At 42.5% G+C, this 20,451-nt stretch overlaps 1 long non-coding RNA gene across 4 annotated transcripts in view; it reads right to left on the bottom strand.

Moving 5' to 3' along the window:
• Positions 1-20,451, bottom strand: part of LOC144456262 (uncharacterized) — a 96,447-nt gene that overhangs the window by 37,192 nt on the left and 38,804 nt on the right. For all 4 annotated transcript variants that reach the window (XR_013485197.1, XR_013485199.1, XR_013485200.1 and 1 more), the window contains exon 3: positions 9,956-10,056. This is a non-coding gene — a long non-coding RNA (uncharacterized LOC144456262). The remainder of the gene's footprint in view (positions 1-9,955; positions 10,057-20,451) is intronic.

Genomic DNA, 20,451 nt, shown 5'->3' on the forward strand with positions numbered 1-20,451 from the left:
AGAGATTAGGGTGACTTATGGCACTTCAGAAGTAATAGAAGACATTGCATATGCAGGCAGGTGATGCCCATGGATGGAGTGCATGGAACATGTCCTTTGTATGTAAATACATATAATGTTTGCATGTTAAATGTGGTTTATGTGTGACATGATAGCATGCCTTTGCTGTATCATACATTTTTGCTATATGTTCCATTGCTCTATATGTATATGTCTCTTTGCATTATGTTTTTGCATGTGACCTCCATATTCATTTGACCATGTAAGTTTAATGTGGATGTGTACTTGCATTTATACTAGATATTTGGAATGATTACCTGTGTTTATGTTACATACCAATTGATAACTCTTTATTGTAAATACCTGTGAGCCATTTTTGTGCATCAAGTATAATTTTCCAGGTGTGCAAAATTTTACTAGGGATAGGGAGGAAGAAGAGAGGAGAGAAGAAGTGAAGAGAGGGCAGTGATTTTGTTCCTGGAAAAGAAGAGCAAGTCATCAGTTCTACCCATCCCACTTGACTCTTGCTTCCAAGGCAGTTTTCATGGACACATTGGTATCACAGGAATAAAAAAGAATTGAAAAGAATGTTGGTGCTCGAAATTAAATAGCAGACTCTGCTCAGGGAGTCCCACAGATCAGGAAGAATCACGAGACAGTCTTAACATAAGGCTGAGAGTTTGGCTATGTCTTTGGGATTTAAATCACAAAAAAAGTGAGCTAGCCCCAGAGACTATGTGCTAAAATAGCTTGAGGCCCCTCTCTTATGGAAATAGAAAAAAGTCACAGAACGTTGATTTAGCAAAAGATCAGAAAGTGGCATCAGAGGGTCCACAGAGAGCAGTCCAGCTTCAGAGGACTACCAGTGAAGAGTAACAAACCAATGAAGAGTAGAGGACTAACAATCTTAGAATGAATAGGGCTTTCTTCCAGTGAACCAGTAGCACACACTTCTTAAGAGGGGTCAAAGAACCCTACTTCTTCATCATAGCAACCACATTTCACACACCTCCCACTGTAGTCCTCCACTGATATGTACCACTATGTTGTACAACTGTCCCTTACTAGACAACAATGGTCCTATCATCATGGTGCTCTTCTCCCAAGTCCCACCTGCCCCTCCAGCAACTGTGGAGACAAGGATTGGACTCTAGGAAATAATCTGCACCCTGTCCTGGTATTAAGACACTCACAGTTATATGGCCCTTAGCTGCTAGTGTTCTTCTTCCTAACTATTTTTGGCCCTGATTAAAGAACTCTAGATTGTAGCTCTTGGAGAGAGACTAGCTAAGCGATAAAACTTATAGGTTGGTGACATCACTTGATTAGCCAGAACACATCAGCTGCTGGGTGGTGGATACAGAAAGTAACATTGACTGAGACAGGTTCCAGTTGGAATGCAGCCTTGAGAGCATGTCCCCACAGTGCTTTGCACATAGCCAGATGGAGACATCTTTATGGTGTGTGCAAAAAATGTAAGTGACCGGAGGGCAAAAGAGCTTCCAGATAGAACCCAAGCATTCCCAAATGGGGCAGAATTCCAACTGCTTAAATATGACTATAGTCTTGCTTGTTCATAAAAGGCATTCAACATATAATTGTTGGTTGATTAATTAATGGAAAAGGCAGCTACCTTCCATATTCCTACCAAATCAATTCCAGTTTGAGGCTCCACATGACTATGACATCTCATGAAAGAAGGGATGGCAACAACTGTTCAGGTTAATTTAGTGAAACTAAAAAAAAAATTTCAATTTAACAATTTTGGTCATTTCCAGATTTGGTGTTTCTTTGAACAGACTATTTTGAAGTGGGAAATATATCAGGGTATCAAATTGTAATTTGAGAACTCTAATGAAAACAAACCATTCAATCTTATTGGAAGACCAGAGTGTATTCCATATTCTGTGGCCACTGCAAACATGGTCCAACTGGAACTTGATCTGGATGGAATGGAAGAATTTTCTAGATCTGAACCCTGCTTCCCATTATCCCGTGCATAATCTATACCCACCAGTTCCACCATTCACATGCCCAAACCACCTCTCTACAGACTCTGCAATGTGTACTAGAAAGCATAGAAAATTGGTGGTCAGAAATCCTGGTGCTGAAATGACACCACTTCTCTGGCATTAGTTTCCTCCCTTTTAAATTGAGAGGGGAAATGGATAAGAAGATGCCTGAGACTCTTAGAACTCAGAGATTAGGTATAAGAACTGTTTTTTAAAAGAATATTACTGCAAAGTCAAAGAAGTTTATCTTTGAGGTCTTTCCGTACCTCTCTCTACAGTGTGCTACAACTTCTTCTTATATCCTTCCATGCCCTCATTCTGAGTGCCTCTCCTCTCCTGTGTCCCATTTCTAAAGAGCAGTCAGCTCTCGGCTGACTGGCAGATAATGCTTCCAAAAGAGTGAACTGACAAAAGTTTATTGTCCCTCCAAAGAGGGTGAATTTTAGTAAGGGACTTAGGAGAGCTTTCCAAACCCAAAATAAATAAATAATGTAATTAGTGACAGGTAGTAGAATATATGACTTACAGTCTCATATCACTGCCTACTACGCCCGCATGTAAAGCCAGCCCTAAACAAGGTTCTAAATGAGACCCCAGTTTCCTCTGATTCCTGCTGCAAGTTCTGGTACCTAAGAAGGGGTAAAACACTTAATCTAGGTTCAAATCCCTCCTCAGATAATGTGTATAAGCACCAAATATCATATCAGCTTCTTCATCTATAAAATGAAGATGATTCATGCTAGCTCTTACATAGGTTTGATGCAAAGAGAGCATTTTTAGCCCCTAAAATTCTATAGAAATGTGTTATAATTGCAAATGTAGAAAGATGGTAGGACCTTTCCAGTACCAGTGACATCCAAGACAGCAGAAGTACAAATGGCCTTGATCTGGGCAGTGGAAAAGAATAAAAGATGAATTATGAGACTACAGGCAGATTCAGGAGAAAGAATCCAAGAGCAAAGAAATGAGGACAAAGCCTGATTTAGTAGAAAGAGCATTAGATTTAAGGTCAGAGAACCTAAGTTTGAATCCTGACTCTGCATTTACTGTGTGACCTGGGCACACAGCCCTGGAGGCAGCTAGGTGGTTCAGTGGACAGAGTGCTGGACCTCCCATCAGGAAGACTAGAGGTCACATATGACCTCAGACACTTACTAGCTATGTGACCATGGGCAAGTCACTTCACCGCTGTCTGCCTCAGTTTCCCCAACTATAAAATGGGGATAATAACAGCACCTACCTCCTAGGGTTGTTATGAGGATCAAATGAGATATTTGTAAGGCACCTGGCATGTAGCAGATTCTATTTAAATGATACATGTTTTTAATTATTGTTAAATCCCTGGGCCTGAATTTCTTCATCAGGAAAATGAAAAGTTTACTAGATAATCTCTAAGTGGTAAGTCTAAATCTTCTTTCAAGTTTCGGCCAAAGTCCCACCTTCTGCAAGAGGCCTGTCCCAGTCCTCCTTAACCTGAATTCCTTCCCTCTGAGACTGCCCCTAACTTACCCTTTCTGTGTCTCATGTGTACATAGTTATTTGCACATCATCTTCCCCCTGTAGACTGGGAGCTTCTTCAGCCCAGGGACTGACTGTCTTTTGCCTTGCTTTGCATCCCCAGCACTTGGCATAATCCTTAACACATAACAGGCTCTGAATGAATACTTCTTGATTGATGGACCATGAAGAAATAAGTGATGCAGAGCTGGCCTGAGCATTTTGGCAGGGGAAGGGAAATCAATCCAGTATGTGCTCTTCTTGGGGCAGAGCTTTGAATAGACCCAGAGGTGAAATCCTTAACCTTCAAACCAATAACACTACCTTGTATTGACAGAGAAAGAGATTTGGGCTTTTCAAAGCAATTCTCACCCATCATCGAATGCAAAACACTTGAAATCAGGTAGGTAAGGTAGGTACTTTCTTCCCTGTTTTACATATAAGGAAACTGAGTCTCAGAGTAGTGAGGGGGCTAGAAGAGGACCACAGAGCAAGTAAACAGTGTTGTCCCAACCCAAATCCCCTAACTTCTAGTCATGACCTCATTTTACCAGACCAGACACTCTTCCTCTTAAATAGCACACAGTTGCTATTCACACACAGGGGGCTGTTTCAGACCCAAAATAAGGCTGGTGTTCTAAGATGAATTTTTTTTTCATAAGCCATGTAAGCCAGGAAATAGGTTGCGCTTTTTTTTTTTCCAAAGTCCCTTTTTGAAAGAAAGAATCGATTCTCCATCTTGGCTTCACAGTCCCGGGTGTCTCTGCCTTCCCCTCGATGATTACTGAGCTCTGTTTATGGAAGGGGAGAGGCAGAGAGAAGGAGGCTCAAAGGAAATACTGAGCTGGGGCCTGGCACGGGCGGCCAGAAGCAAGAGCTGTTTCCCCATCAAAGTGTCAACGCTCATTATCCAGACCCCAGATCCTACAGAAAGCTGGCCTGAGCAATGGGAAGTAGCCAAGAAAAATGGTCAGCTGGGATCCAGAGAAATAGCTATCAGGAAAAACAGCAAAGCCTACCCAATAGACTCCTAGTATTCTGGGTTAGGGAGCATATTAGGGCAAAGCAAGAGAATCACAGAGAAATGAAACTGAAAGGGACTGTTGGAATCAACGGACTAGTCTAAGCCTCTTAAGTGAAAGATGAGGGAGCTGAGATAGAGAGGGGTAGTAATACTACCACTACTACTACTGTTACTACTACTACTACTACTACTACTACTACTACTACTACTATACTAATAATAATAATAATAATAATAATAATAATAATAATACCAGTACTACTACTATTACTACTACCAATGCTAATGCTAATAATAAAAATAGCCACCTACATATGTATAGGGCTTTCAAATTCTCAAAGTGCTTTACATATATAATCTTATCTGGCCCTCACAATTACTCTGTCAGATGAGTACTATAGGTATTATTACTCCTATTTGACAGATGGAAAAACTGAGGCTAGGGAGGCTAAATGATTCGCCCACAGTGATACAGTTAGGAAAGGTCAGGGGCAGGACTTGAACCTAGTTCTTCCCAACTCCATTCATCACTCCATCTATAGTGTTTTGTTGTAGGTTATTAGTTAAGTGAGAGTCAGGATTTGAACTCAGGTCTTTTGATTTGAAATCTACATTAGTGTGCCTGAGTGCAACAAAAGTCTTAAGTGAGCATTTGCTGTGAGCTCTGCCCTGTGCCAGGTGAGATCTAAGAGAAGGAGAAGACAGACTGGGGACTTGGTTATATGATTATATCTCATTCAGACTGGGAGTTCTTTGAAGGCAGGTGCCATGTTTTTGCCTTTCTTTGTATCTCCAGCACTTAGCACATGTAGGGGATGCTTAATAAAGGCTTGTTGATGGATTGTTAACATGTTCATGCAGTATGTCTCAGCACGTGTTACTCCTGGCCCCTACCAGACCCCTCCATGGGTGCAGGCACTGGGAGGAAGAAACAAAGAGAACCAAGAACACTTCAGCATTAGGAGTTCTGGTAATGAGGTGCCAGAAGCAGGAGCAGAGAAGGCTAAAGAGCCAGTTGTCATCTGGCAGAAAACATGGGGAAGAGGGGAAGACTGAGGTATAAGGTGGGGCCAAAGTCCCAATGTGTGGGTCAGCAATGTAGGAGTGTCCTGGTCAAAGGGCAAAATGGGCAAATGTGGCCCAAGGAAACCGGGATTCCTTCAGATGGGCTTGAGGTCATCCAGATGGCCTATTTTCCAGGTTGATTCACTTGATTCTGAAAGCATACCTTGATTTTGAACACTACCGTTGGAACTTAGTTCCTGGTCCTGTCCCATTCCCACCTCTGGATTTTCCACCTATCTAGGGTTGTTATACAGAAATCCCATTAAAAACAGACTCTAGCAATGTTGACTATTGTTATTTTTTTTAAATTCCAGCTATAGACAGCTAGCAGGGGCTGCTAGTATTTCCTTACAACAACAAGCATTTGACTATAGACAGTCTCCTCCAGGTAGATTGTAAGCTCTTTGAAGGCAGGACCTATTTCTTCCCTGTATTCTGTATTTGTGGCAAGATCAGGCACATGAAATTGTAGAATATCATGGTCCTAAGGAGTCCCAAAGGCTGCCTAGGCTAGGAATCCCATCCACAGCAAACAGTCATTCAGCCTTCACTTCACTTAGCCTACCTCATGAAGCTGCTTTTTTCCACTTGGCAATACTCTTATTTGTTCAGAGGTACTTCCTTGTCCTGAGCCAAAATCTGCCTCTCTGTATGGAACATGTATTCTTTGCTCTTCACTTTGTCCTCTGGAGCCAGGCAGAACAAGAAGAATCCTTCTTTGACGTGACAATTTTTCAAATATTTGAAGACTCATGTCATATCTACCTCTGAGCCTTACCTGCTTTAAGACTAAACATCCTTATCAATCAATCAATCAGTAAGCATTTATTGAGCACCTACTGTCTACCCCTAATTCTTCAACCATTCCTAAATACATGGTTGTGAGTCCCTAGCCATCTTCTTCATCCTTCTCTAAATAAGCCCTATTGTAGCAATATTCCTCAGAAAATGTCATTCCCAAAACTGGACACAAAGTCCAGGGTGATTAATGATATCGGTGCCTATCCTGAATCAATCAGTCAAGAAGTGTGATTAAGTGCCTACATATGCCAGGGATCATGCTAGGTACTAGAGATACAAAAACAAAAGCAAAATGGGCCTTGCCTTCAAGGAGCTTACAATCTAGTCAGAGGAGAGAAAGCACTGAACACATACAATCACATACAAAATAGATTCAAGGGAGTTTAGAGGGAAGAGTCCAGCAGCTGGGGAGGTCAGGAAAAGCTCCATGTAGAAGGTGATGCATTGGTCGCCCTTCAAGAAAACCAGGGATTCTATGAGGTCAAGAGGAGGGAGTAAATTCCAGGCATGGGGTACAGCCAGTACGAAGGTATGAAGACAGGAGAGGGAAGGTCTTCTGTGAGGAGGAGCAAAGATATTTTGACTGGACCATGGTGAGCATGGTGGGGAGCAGTACATAACAAGTCTAGAAAGGTAGGTTGGGGTCAGGTTCTCAAGGATTTTAATTGCCAAATGGAGGAATACACATTTAATCCTAGAGAGTTTAGGCGAGTGACATGGTCCAACCTGTGCCTTAGTGAAATCATTTTGGCAGCATTGTGGCAGATGGATTGAAGCCCAGAGCCCTTTGAAGCAGGGACACCAATTAGAAGTCTGTTGCAATAGTCTAAGAGAGAGCTGATGAGGACCGTAACTAGTGTGGTCACTGCATAGGTAGAGAAAAGGGAAGAGAGGCAAGAGATGTCATTGGTACCTCTTCCTATGGACAAGATTTGGCAGCCTCATGGATGAGTGCTGGTGAATGAAAATGATGAGCTGATGAAGATTCCAAGGTTGCAACCTGGGTAACTGGAAGGATTCTGGTGCCCTCAGACAGAAATAGGAGAGCTCAGAAGAGCAGATAGGAATGTGGGGAGAAGACATTGAAATCTGGTTTTGATAATTTGAATCTGAAATACCTATGAACATTAAGGGCATGAACTTTGGGCCTTTATATCCTGGTTATCTTTCTCCGGACACTTTCCATTTTAGCAATATGATGCCTAGAACTGAACACAGTATTCCAGATGAGGTCTGACCAGGTCAGGGCTTGCCATGTCCTAATTTACTCCTAAATACTCTGATTCCTTTACTGCAGTCCATTAGCTTTCCTGGTTGCCAGATCCTACTCATTGAGACATACTTAGCTTGCAATTCACAAGAACCCCCAGGTCTTTTTCAAATCAATAAATTTTAAGGCCTCTTCCAGTTCCAAGGTCAATGAGCTATAAGGCAAGCTAGAAGACCAGCTTCAGGTGGACCAAATAGACAAAATAAGGGTCCCCTTTGACCTTTCCAAGAGTTGTTCTAATGATATGAATTGGATATAAGTTTTTTCTTCTTCAGCTAGACAAAATAAAGAGAACCTACATGTCCTGAGTAGAAATAAACTTCACAAATGTATAATGGAAGTGGTGTAGCTAGACAGCTCCTCATATGAAAAAGATATGGGAGTTTCAGTGGACTGAAAGCTCAGTAGGATTCCAGTTTGACACAACAACCCAAAAACCTAATGCAATCTCAGGCTGCTAATATTAAGTCTGGTATAGGGCATAGGATAAGAGACATAATGGTTCCCTTGTACTCATTCTCCTGGTCATACCACATGTGGATTATTGTGTTCAACTCTAGGTAACACATTTTTAAAATGCATTAATAAGCTGGAAAGTCTACAGTATAGCTGGAGAGACAGAGACAGAGAGAGACAGAGAAAGGAGAAGAGGGAGGGAGAGAGAAGGAGAGGGGGCGGAGAGAGAGAGAGAGAGAGAGAGAGAGAGAGAGAGAGAGAGAGAGAGAGAGAGAGAGAGAGGGAGAGAGAGAGAGAGTGCTAGCTGGATTTGGAGTCAGAGAATTTCTCTTCAAATCCTAACTCTGCTATTACTTGTGGTGGTCAGCTTTTATGCGATTCACATTTCCAAACATTCTTTGCTCAAAGCCTGAAGATCCCAAGAGTACTGGCCTTCCACAGGTTTAATGTTCAGTGGACTTAAACAGAACTCCAGCAAATGTCCAGATAACTGAAGTCCCTCATCACTGTTGTATCATACCATCCCAGGCTCAGGATCAGTTTCCTGAATATCTCATCTATTTCCTAGCTGTGTCTAGGTAGTATGATCTGATGACAGCACGGCTTCTATTTCTACTTCTGTTGATTTTTGATCCAAATACTTTCTAGTAGTTTCCTCTTTGGTTCTTGGACTTCTTCATATGAACATAAGTACATGTATAAGAATATGTGTATTTTTAATATACAGTGCTATGCTCCAGCCCATCCCCCTTTATTTATCTTACTCCTGTAAAAAAAAAGGGGGGGGTCAGGTAGGTAGTGCAGTGGATAGCATACTAGGCCTGAAGTCAAAAAGACCTGAGTTCAAATCTGGCCTCAGGGACTTTACAAGCTGTGTGACCCTGGGCAAGTCACATTACCCTGTTGGCCCCAGTTTCCTCATCTATAAAATAAGCTGGAGAAGGAATGGCAAATCACTCCAGTATCCTTGCCAAGAAAATCCCAAATAGGGACATGAAAGGTTGGACACAAATGAAAATGACTGAACAATAATAACAAATGACCTTCCAGAGCTAGTTGTAGGTGTCAATCCATTAAATCTTAGCAATAGCCACAAAGTTATATTTGCCTTTTTGACTTGAGATCTGTAGTCAATTTTGTTTTTAGGACTAATTCATAAATGGATATCTGAGGACATGGGATTTTTTAAAGCAAGTCCATTATTAAATTCTGTTGCCTAGGAAGTTCCAGGTGTCTCTACTAAGATACTAAAGTGAGATAATATTTGTAAAGCACTTACTACAGTAGAGCACATAGTAGGTGCTTAATGAATGCTTTCTTTCCACTGGACTTGGATAACTCTGGAGGAGAGAGTGAGGCTGACAAGTTTGCCCACTTCTGCCTCACCTCAATCCAATTTATGGCAAGTCAAGACATTAATCCCATGATGTCAATGGTCCTCTTTGAGAATGAAGGACAAACAACAACAGTAAATGCATTTTCTGTCTCTCTCTGTGTGTCTCTCTGTGTCTCTGTCTCTCTCTCTGAATCTCTGTCTCTCTCCCTCTCCTGCCATTCTTCCCTGACTGTAGTTAATCTATAGTATCTATGGTATCTAGCTTGGTGCATATACATAGGTAGTTTTCTTGCTTGCTTACCCCCTCCCCCACTTCCTTTTCAGCTTAAAGCAATTTTAGTGAGACTTCCAAGACTCCAGACAACTTAATCCTTACTAGACTTTATTAATATTTACCATTGGCCTTCAAATAACAGGACCCTAAAAGAAGGGAAGGCCCCTGGGAAGAAGTTCTCTTTCTACAGTCCTTCAACAGGTCTTTGATAAATACCTACCATGTTTTCAGTCCTGTTGTGTTCACCCAGGGGCACAGAGCAGAAGGTGAGGACTTGGACCAGCCTCTCAGGTAGCCAGTAGTCTAGCTGGGAAGCTGAAACTTAAACACATGAAACAGAAGATATTCAAACTGTTCAAATGAGTGGAATTGAATGTTACACTGAATGGTACAGACTGTTAATGTTGGTGTTGATCAGGAAGGGGGAAAATCCATTCAGTCTGGACTAATACTAACAGCTCTAACTAGAGTTGGGATGGGGTCTGTCATTCCTCTGTTTTCAGCCTTGGTCCAGAAATACAAAACTCATACAGACATACCATCTTTTTAGTTAGCTATTTGTTGTCCAATATTGTGAACAATAGATATTGGGTTTTTTCTCCCTAGATATCTTCAAGTGAAGGCTCAGTCACTACTTCTTGAGGATGTTTTAGGGAGAATTGTCAGGCAGATAAATCCTGAACTGAATGCTATCTAAAGTTACCACTCTGATGATTCTGAGTTTCAGTGCTTTTCAAGTTAATTCCAATGTTAACATTTTAAGTGGCTCTGTGTGTGTGTGTGTGTGTGTGTGTGTGTGTGTGTGTGTGTGTGTGTGTGATGAACAGTAATCACTCTGATACTTACAGCAAGAATCAGTGGGCTAGACAGTTAGGGAGAACTTCATAAAGGAACTGAAATTTGAGCCGGACCTTGAAAGAAAGATAGATTGTCAGTAGACAGAGAAGACATTGTAGGGGGGAAGGAGGGGAGGGATTGATTAGCAAATGTTCCAGGTCAGAGGGTGAGAAATATGTTCAATAAGTAGTGAGAAGACCAACCCGGCTAGACCAGAAGGTGTGGATAGGTGAGAAGGGGGAGATAAGAATTGGCAGGGAGGTTGGGGACAGATTGTAGCAGGGTTTGAATGGCAGGCTGACTTTGGACAGGTTGCAGAAGCGCTTCTGGCTCTATAGGTGTCCAAGCCTTCAATTTCGAAGAATAAAGTGGGGAGGGGGAAGAGAGAGAAAACTAGGGGGAGGGATGGGAGGGAAAGTGGAGGTGGAGTGACAGAAAGAGAGAGAGGAAGGAGGAAGAGAGGGGGAGGGGAGGAGAAGGATGGAGGGGAAGAGCAGAAGAGGAAGAAGGGAGGTAGCAAGGAAGGGAGGGAGTCTAATAGTACACCATGCTTCCCAGATTTCTCAGGTGGGAATGTGTTTCTGAAGTTTCATGCTCAGCAAAACTTCCCAGTCGTTTGCAATAGAAAGCAAATGTAGCTCCCATTTCTACTTTGGAGCACTTCGTCTTTGTGAGTTCCAATGACAAGTGCACACAGTGATTTGGATTCACTGGGTGCTTAATCAAGATTTATTTCAGAACCAGGAAAAGAATGGCAGGCCAAATGCCACCTTGCTTGCAGAGTTGTTGAAACCCTATAACATGACCTTTCAGGCCAGAATGAAGGCCATAAGTGATGAGAACTGGGGAATGTACACAGTGCTTTGCTATCTTGGTTAGGGAATCCTCAGCACCCTCTTTAAAAGAATAACCTTATCCAGGGCTTGTGGAAAGAGTATATGCCATGATGCCCATTTTAAGTGCCATCCACATATGTTTTCAGTGTCATCCCTGACACATGTTTATGCCTGCTTACCTCCATGCTGTTGCTCCTTTTATTCTCCCCATCTCCCTAGGTCCTCTCTGCGTATCCAAATCCCACCAGCAAACATAACTTACTCTAGTAGGATGTAAGTTCATTAGGGTCAGGGACTGTGTTATTCTTGACATGGGTATCCATAGCACCCCAAACCAAATTTGCCTCTGACTTAGGATCTCTAGTTCATCTTGCTTGTTTGGCATTGTTTGTTTATTTGTCCATGGATACCTGAGGCTCTGGGCTCCATCACTGAATACATTCTTTGTCTTGTTTCCCATCAACTTCCTGGTGTCTTTACTGTGATTCTTCTTCCTAGAGAGGTTCTCAAACTTATTTGGCCTACTGCTCCCTTTTCAAAACAAAGTTACTCAGTGCCCCCTTGCAAATCTACTGTCTTTAACCCTTTAACAGTTTTTTTAAATTTGCATTATTTCAAAAAATGTAATTTTTCAATGACACATCTTAAATTTAACAATTTATTGTAAATTTGTGAGTTTTTTCCTGCATTAAATTTTGCAAATATTGCAACATGTGACTGTATAATGTCATATGGTAAACAAGTCATTACATGCACACGTTCTTGCCGATGCATGTTGGACTTCCCAACAATGCACACCACGTGCTCAACTACCAAGACTTTCTTATTAAGCCCTGTTGGCGGACTTGACCACTGATGAGTTATAGGTTGTGTTTTGTGTGTTTATTTAGAAAATAATGTAATCGCTGCGATTTTAACTCCGTTACACATCAGATGAAATATGTACAAATGGTTTTTCAAATTTTTCTTATCTTCTTTTCTTTCCTTATGCTTCCCCAGCTCCTTTAATTTTATTTAATGCCCCGGAATTGCACCTGAGGCTACCACCACCCCACCGGATCATTCCAGAGCAGCCCAGAGAATGGTATCACCCACTTTGGGAAACCTACGTGACTTACTTTGTAGGCTGGAATCCTTCGAGGCCCAGGTCAAGTCCTGTCACCTCCCCCATGAAGTCTTTACCAAGAGGTGGTTTGGTAGTGTAGCCATAAGTTCAACCTGAAGTCAGGAGACCAGGATTCAAATTACATTTCTGACCCTCAATCTGTGACTCTCCACAAGCTGAGTCATCTCTGAGCCTCAGTTTCCTCATCTATCAAATGGAGATAGTAATAGCTTCACTATCTATGGCATAAGGTTGACAGAGTAATAATAACAACTCTGGTGCAAAATATGCTTCAGAAAAGCAACAAAGTCTCAAGAAGATCCCTGGACATCACCCAGGGGGAGGGGAAAATATTAATCCCAAAACACTGATCACTGCTGGGGAAGCTGAGGGTGGAGTCAAACTTGAAGCTATAAGGAGGAAACTTTGTGACAACTTTTGTTTTAAATAATTATTATTGTTAACTGTCACCCCAGGCAAGTGACTTACCACCTCAGTACATAAAGCAACTCACAAAGACTTAAGTTAAGAGAAGGTGTCAACCTACCTGAATAGAGGAAACTTCCTTATCTGGACCAATGGAATCACAAGTCTGTTCTCCAACCCTATTCTTATTAACTAGTTGATAAACTCCCTTGTTTTTAAGTCACTTCAGGAGTAGATATACAGTAAGTGTCCTCTAAAATGCATGCCCTTGGGCAAAGCTCCATCCCACCCTCCTAGTTAGGGCAAACTTGGCATAAACAGGAGTTATTATTATAACTCTAGACTGCACTGATTTTCCCCTTCCTGACTACCACCAACACTTACTGCCTGTATCATCCATCTTTACCCTCAATTTCATTCACTGTATTTTTACATTGTCCTGAATATGTTCTCTGTTTCATATGTTTAATTTCATTTCCCTAGTTTGATTCTAAGCTACCCGAGAGAAGGACTCAAGTCCTCACCTTCTGTATTCCCCATGGTGACCAGCTCAATTGCCTAACAAGGACCTGTTGAAAGACCACAGAAAGAACATTCCTTCCCAAGGTCTTTCCTTTCTTACAAAGTTCTGTCATGTCAAGGTCAATGGTAACATCAGGTTTCAGATTTGCTCTATTCACATTCACTTGAATTTGAAAACTTGTCCATTTCCCACAGACTAAAAACTATAAAGAATAACTCATTTTCTCATTCAAGGCTGAAAATCATCTCTTCATTCAGACATTAATATCTGGGGCAAAAACACTCAAACTAATCCTGTTCTGTCCCTCCAATAAATTGTGGAGGGAAGAGTATAACAGCAAGAAGGAGAAATTGCATTTGGGCGAACCTTCCAAATGGTTCAATAGCCAGATATGAGGGAAAGGACAGGAGAAAGAGTGATATTTGCTTTGACTTACTGACCAGAGACTTTCCTCACAGAGCCCACTAGCTCGAGTTCCATGAGATAAAATAATAGGAGTGGGAGAGAAATGGAGAGAAGGACAAATATTTTTGACTGTGGGAGCCATTATCGGCTGAGACCACTTCTGAGGACATTGTCACATCTTGCAGAATCTGGCTGCTAGAAGAAATAGTTGCCCTCAAGTGACTTCATGCCTTCAATTAACTAATAAATTGTCTAGAGTTACAAGAAAGTGGCATTTGGCTTTCAGATTTCAGAGCACCTGAAAAAAGCCTTAGGGATGCCTAGGTTCAAAGACCTCCCTCTTTAAATACTCATGCTTATTTTCATAGTTGTTGGGGTTTTTCTGTGTAAGAAAGATGAAGTAGCAAGAAGTCTGGGGACTAAGTTAATGGCACACAGATCTCTTCTCATCCCCATTTCCATGGTCACTGAGAAGGGGAAGAAAAGCATGAGTGGAGGTCTTTCTAGGTTGATGGAATTTGAATGATCTGTGAGGAAGTAGGTATTCTCAGACCTCGAGTTGGGAGGGGGTGTTACTTTCTGAATCACTAACACACACACACAACACACACACACACACACACACACACACACAAGCTGTGAACATCTAGGACTGGTCAAAGCTTTGGCTTTGTATTGTTCAAAGGATGGTTTGTCTTTCCTCTGGGATCTCAGCAACTCATTTAGGAAAGTGAGAGCTAGCTGCTCTTTTCTAAACTGGAGCAACCATATTTTCAGGCACTGTCTCCTCAATATTCTGAGGCCCACACCCCTTTAAATCATCTCCTTCAGATCATTAAATTGGAAGTCCGTAATGCTGAGATTCCCTCAGAGGGCATTAATCTAAAAAGTCATAAAATCTCATGATGGAGTGTAATTAACTGTTAGAAATGTTTATCCATTAACCCCAAGGCTCTACCCTGGCCACAATGCTGGTCTACAATTTGTTTACCGATCTAGCAAGCCCCTCTGTCAATGTGGACAGGGTTCATGGCAGAGCAGAGACCATCTACCACCTTTTCTGAGGCAAAAAAAAAAATGCCCTCAAAACAAATGTCTTAGTCTCTCAGCAAAACCAGCAGTGACTTTTCCAGGGTCTACTCTGCATTAGATCCTTTTCTTTTCTAATAGCAAGCAATTGTAGAGTAGTTGGGAAAAGAACAGATTGCTTACATTTGGAGTCAGAGGTCCTGAGTTTGAATCCCAGTATTGCCACTGTGTGACCTTAGAAAAGTCTTGACTTCCCTGGGTCTCCAGTTTCCTCATTTGTAAATTTTTTTTTTAAATGAAGGGGATCAGACGTGTTTCGACTTCCAGGAACCAAGATGGCAGAGTAAGCAGTAAGTGGCTCTCACCCTCCCTTATTGACCTTGAAAAACCCAGAGAATATTGCCCCAGGAAAAATCCTGAAATAGTGGAGTCAGCAGAAAGACTAGACAGAGCAGTCTTTTAGCTCGAGGCTAGGGGGATTAGCAGGAATGATCCCTCTTGGTGTGGCTGAAAGGGACCAGTTCAGGAAGCGAGGCATCCCAGCAAGCCAGCAACCAGGCCCCTTGCCCCCAGCATAAGAAGCCTGGGACAGTACACCCTATGCCCCAGAAGCAGAGATCAACTTTAAAAGCCAGAAAAAAGGCAAACAAGATGAGCAAGAAACAATATAGAAAAACAATGACCATAGAAAAGTATCTTGGTGACAGGGAAGATCAAAACACAAATTCAGGGGAGGATACTATTGTCAACATACCCACATCTGAAAACTCAGAGGGGAGTATGAACTGGTCTCAAGCCCAAAAAGCCTTCTTGAAAGAGCTGAAGAAGGATTTTAAAAGTCAAATAAGGGAAGTAAAATGAACAATTCATTTTTAAAAATGGGGGGAAAAGTACACCAAAGAAAACAACTCCCTAAAAAAGTAAAATGGGCCAAATGGAAAAGGGGATACAAAAGCTAACTGAAGAAAACATTCATTAAAAATTAGAATTGAGTAAGTGGAAGCTAATGACTCTGTGAGACATCAAGAATCAGTAAAACAGAGGGCAGTTAGGTGGCACAGTAGATAGAGCTCTAGTTTTGGAGTCAGGAGGACCTGAGTTCAAATGCGGTCTCAAGACACTTGACACTTACTAGCTGTGTGACCTTGGGCAAAGTCACTTAGCCCCGTTGCCTAGCAAAAAAACAAAAACAAAAAGAATCAGTAAAACGAAAGCAAAAGCATGAAAAAATAGAAGAAAATGTAAAATTCCTCCTTAAACGAAGGGAATTGGATTAGACAACCTCTAAGCTCCCCTCTAGCTCTAAACCTGATGCTGTGATCTAGGGAAATATCAAAGGAAAGAAAGAAAGAAAGAAAGAAAGAAAGAAAGAAAGAAAGAAAGAAAGAAAGAAAGAAAGACAGAGACAGACAGACAGACAGAAAGAAAGAAAGAAAGAAAGAAAGAAAGAAAGAAAGAAAGAAAGAAAGAAAGAAAGAAAGAAAGAGTTTTGAAAGGAAATGCCCAAGGCAAATTTTACCAACTCTGAGTCTGGGCAGAGGTCCAGGGTACTGGGAGAAGGTTCATCTTCTACCTTTGTGTACCTCTCTGTACCTCTGAGAATGACCGAGGACTATTGCAATCCTTCTTTATTTCAGGAGTCTTCTGCATCCACAGGCCCTCAACAATAGCATTTATGGAAGATGGATTGGAGAGGCATGAGGCTGGAAGCAGAGAGCCCAATTAGAAGGCTATTACAGTAGTCCAGGCAGAGGCAATGAGGGCCTGAACTAGACTTAATTTCCTCTCTTTTGCCACAAATTTTCCCCAACCCTTCCTTATCCCGGGGGTATTCTGGATTCTGGGGCCTCTCAGGGAAGCCTTAAGATGGATTCTGTTAACATTCCTCAAGCCTCATGTGTCATGGCCACATTAGAAGTCATCATTCCAACATTTCCCAATCAAAGGTCTCTGCTAACTCTAACAGTCTATGATTCCATCAATCCTCCCTTCTCAGCTGAGGGTGTAAGGAGCTGAAAGGCACTGGGCAAAAGAGCCTGAGCCAGGAACTGCCTGCTGCCTGCCAAAAACTCAAGCAAATATTTGTCTCATTGACTAGAAACACAGAAGGGGATCTAGGGTGGTGGGAGGGGCTGGTCTTCAGGGGAAGCTTGCTTCTGCCCAGAAGACAGTCACAGCTGGAAAATCTCTGGGGTGGAAGGGAAAGAAGAGTGAGTATAAGGGAATGAAGAGGAAGGTGAGGAGGCAGGGGAGCCCCATCCCACCCCACCCCCACCAAGGTTGATTTCCTTGAGGGATTCCCAGCAGGATTCTGCCTCTGCCTCTGCCTCAGCCAGGGGAGCCAATCACCCAGCCACACCTCGAGTGGTTTGTGGGTTTTAATGAGGCCAGGGTTTTATATGCAATGAAGTCAGTGACCCAAGGAAGGGTTTGGTCTGATTCTCTAAGGAAAACAAGAAGCTGTTTTTCAGGAAAATTGGAGGGGGTAGGGATGGTTGGGTTGGGTCTCTAGGGTTCTAGAGACTTGGTCTCCCAGCCAACCAAGAGGGAGTTCCCCTCTGGGGAGAAAAACTTAAAGGAGATAACACAGATCATAGTAATGTTATGGCCAGAAGGGGCCTTAAAACAAATACAGTCCAGAAAACAGAGGCCTAGAGAGGGAAAGTGTCTTACCTGAAGCCCAACCCTAAATCAAAGGATCATGGATTTAGAACTGGACCTTAGGGGCACAGTGGATAGAGCAGCGGCCCTGGTTTCAGGAGGACCTGAGTTCAAATCTGGCATCAGATATATAACACTTATTAGCTGTGTGACCCTGGGCAAGTCACTTAACCCCATCGCCTAGTCAATAAAAATTAAAAAATTTTAAAAAATAAACCTAGCCCTTAGAGCCCAACCCTGAGCTCCACCCCACTGAAATTACTTCTAATTTATCCAGTCCATATGTTGTTTGCACATAGCTGTTTGTACGCTGTCTTTCCCATTAGACTATGAGCTTCTTGAGGTCAGGAACTGGTTTCTCATTTCTGTGTACACTTAGCACAGTGCTTGGTACATAGTAGGCGCTTAATAAATGCCTGTTGTAAAGACAAGGAAATTAAAGCAGGGGAATTTAAGTAACTTCCCTTAGGTCTCACTGGTAACATGTTCCAGGTAGGATTTGAACTCAGGCCTTCGGGACTCACGTGCTGCCCCCATCCTCTTCATCTTGCTGCCTCTGATATCAGGACACTAACTCCAGGGTACTGCTCTCTCCATGGTACCACGCTGCCTTCACGACCTGCAGGCTAGGAATGTATCGATGCCCCCACATTAACACGATCAAACAAATTTCTGTCACCTCTCCTGGAAGCAAGGTGGCATTTACAGAAGCATACTTTATCCAAGTTCAGGTACAGCTTTGCAAAACCGTAAAGAGGCATGTAAACGTCTGTTGTTGTTGAAAAGAGCCTTTAGTTGAGTGAGGTCAGCTGGGGGAGATGCTAACGAAGGCAAGGCATTCCAGATCCCACCTGTTTGTTGTCTTTCCAAGGCTGGTCTGAGAGCCCTCAATTCCCATCCTCAGTGCAAAGGATAAGGCATGAGTTGTTAAGATGAAGATTTTTGGTTCAGGGTTGTTTTCTGTTTTTCTTTTCCTGCAGGCTGGGACCTGGGCTGGACAGAGTGCTAAAATATACTCAATACCTCAAGGACCCATGATTTCATCAGAGTGGTCTCCCCTGCCACAAAACAGATGGCAACCCTTCCACAGTCTCATAGGTTGCTATGGCAGGAAGAAATTCATCACCTGGAGACCGACCGACCTTCTGGTAGTAAGCCTTTCAGAATTTATCTGGGCTGCAGACAGACATAGCATCCATCATTGGACCTCGTCTAGCCTGGAAGGACCCACCACAGCTTTGGAAAGCCCAACATCACCTCCACATCAGGCTGAGTCACGGAAGAAGGACTTTAACAAAGGAAATGAGTACACTGGACTCTCCATTATTCTTGTGTGTTTTATCCAGTTGAGTTTTTTTTATTTCACAGAATCATATTATCATAGTTTTAGAGATACAAGGGACTTTCCAACCCAGCCTCTAAATCCAGCCTCAGACTTACACTAGCTGTGTGACCCTGGGCAAGTCACTTAACCCTTTTGGCCTCAGTTTCTTCATCTGTAAAATGAGCTGGAGAAGGAAATGGCCAACCGCTCCAATATCTTTGCCGAGAAAATCCCAAGAGGAATCATGAAGACAGGACCGAAATGACTGAACAGTTCTAATTCATTAAGTCCCAGCCCTCTCAATTTACATGTGAGGAAACTGAGGCAGGCAGAGGTTAAGTGACTACCCAAGGTCATACAATTAGTAAGTATCTGAGGCCAGATTTAAACTCAGATCTTCCTGACTCCAGGCCCAGTATTCTGTCCACTGTACCGCCTGTCCTATGCTGAAGAGCTTTTTAATGTCACCTGTAGAGAACTAGATGTGAGCCATCTTTGAGCTATATTCTGAGTTTCCAAGAGGAAATCCTAGCTGGGTTTACAATTCGACAAAGATGTGATTTTTGAGAGGTTCTCAAATTGCATGTAATCAGTATAAACCCAGAGTTTGGCATGCTGGACCCTGGATGACTAATTTTTAAAAGGAAAGCTTGTAGATCCAGAGCTGGAAGGAGCCTCAGAAACTCTGGTTGGGCCATCTCCCTCGTTTTATTGGAAAAGAAAGAGGTCCAGGGAGACTAAATGAGTACCCAAGGTCACATGGGTTGTGAATATCAAAAGTGAGATCTGAACCCAGGGCCCCAGACTCTAGTCCACGCACTACATCTCTTCCTCTAGTGGAATGGGATTAAGATGAACTTAACCTCTATCTGTCTCAGTTTCCTCAACTGTAAAATGGGGGGGTTCATAATATCACCGAACTCACAAGATTGTTGCAAAGATCAAATAAAATAATATTTGTAAAGTGCTCCGTACTTCATCTGGCATGGAGTCAATGCTTGTTCTATGTTTAATCAATCTTTGTTCCCTTCCCCACCGCACTCCTGTGTGAGCACTCAAGGTGATTTCACAGAGGTGATCCCTACTGTTGGACAAACCCAATGACCCCTTTCTGTAGGACTTATGTTCTGGTGTCTTGTCAAAGACACGTGCAACACAGCTCCTGATTGGTCCCTTGTTCCCCAGGACTAGGATTCTATTCAAAATGATTGGTCACAGGATGAGGAAGAGCCACTCTTTTGGTGGGATGAAGAGCAAAAGCCACTCTCTCTTGTGATTACATTGATTTGAGACTCGATCAACACTTTTCCTTGGATTTTCATCCAAAGGAATAGGAGATTTCTCTCTTCTCCCCTAGAGACAAGGATGGCTTTGAGCAGACAGCAGGAGCGAGTACTTTCCTAGGTGAGCCAGGCAGTGGGGCCTCAAGTCCTTGGCTATCTCTCTTCTGTGTTCTGTGTTCATCCAGAGAGGTGGATTTTTCAAGCTCTGTGGGTACCACATGACTTTAAGAGTTCCTGGTCTCCTAAGCTGGCTGCCCATAGAAAGATGCTTTTTATGACTACATAGC

The sequence above is a fragment of the Phascolarctos cinereus genome, unplaced genomic scaffold (assembly GCF_003287225.1).
Source record: "Phascolarctos cinereus isolate Bilbo 61053 unplaced genomic scaffold, phaCin_HiC Scaffold_3;HRSCAF=262, whole genome shotgun sequence".
NCBI lineage: Eukaryota > Metazoa > Chordata > Mammalia > Diprotodontia > Phascolarctidae > Phascolarctos > Phascolarctos cinereus.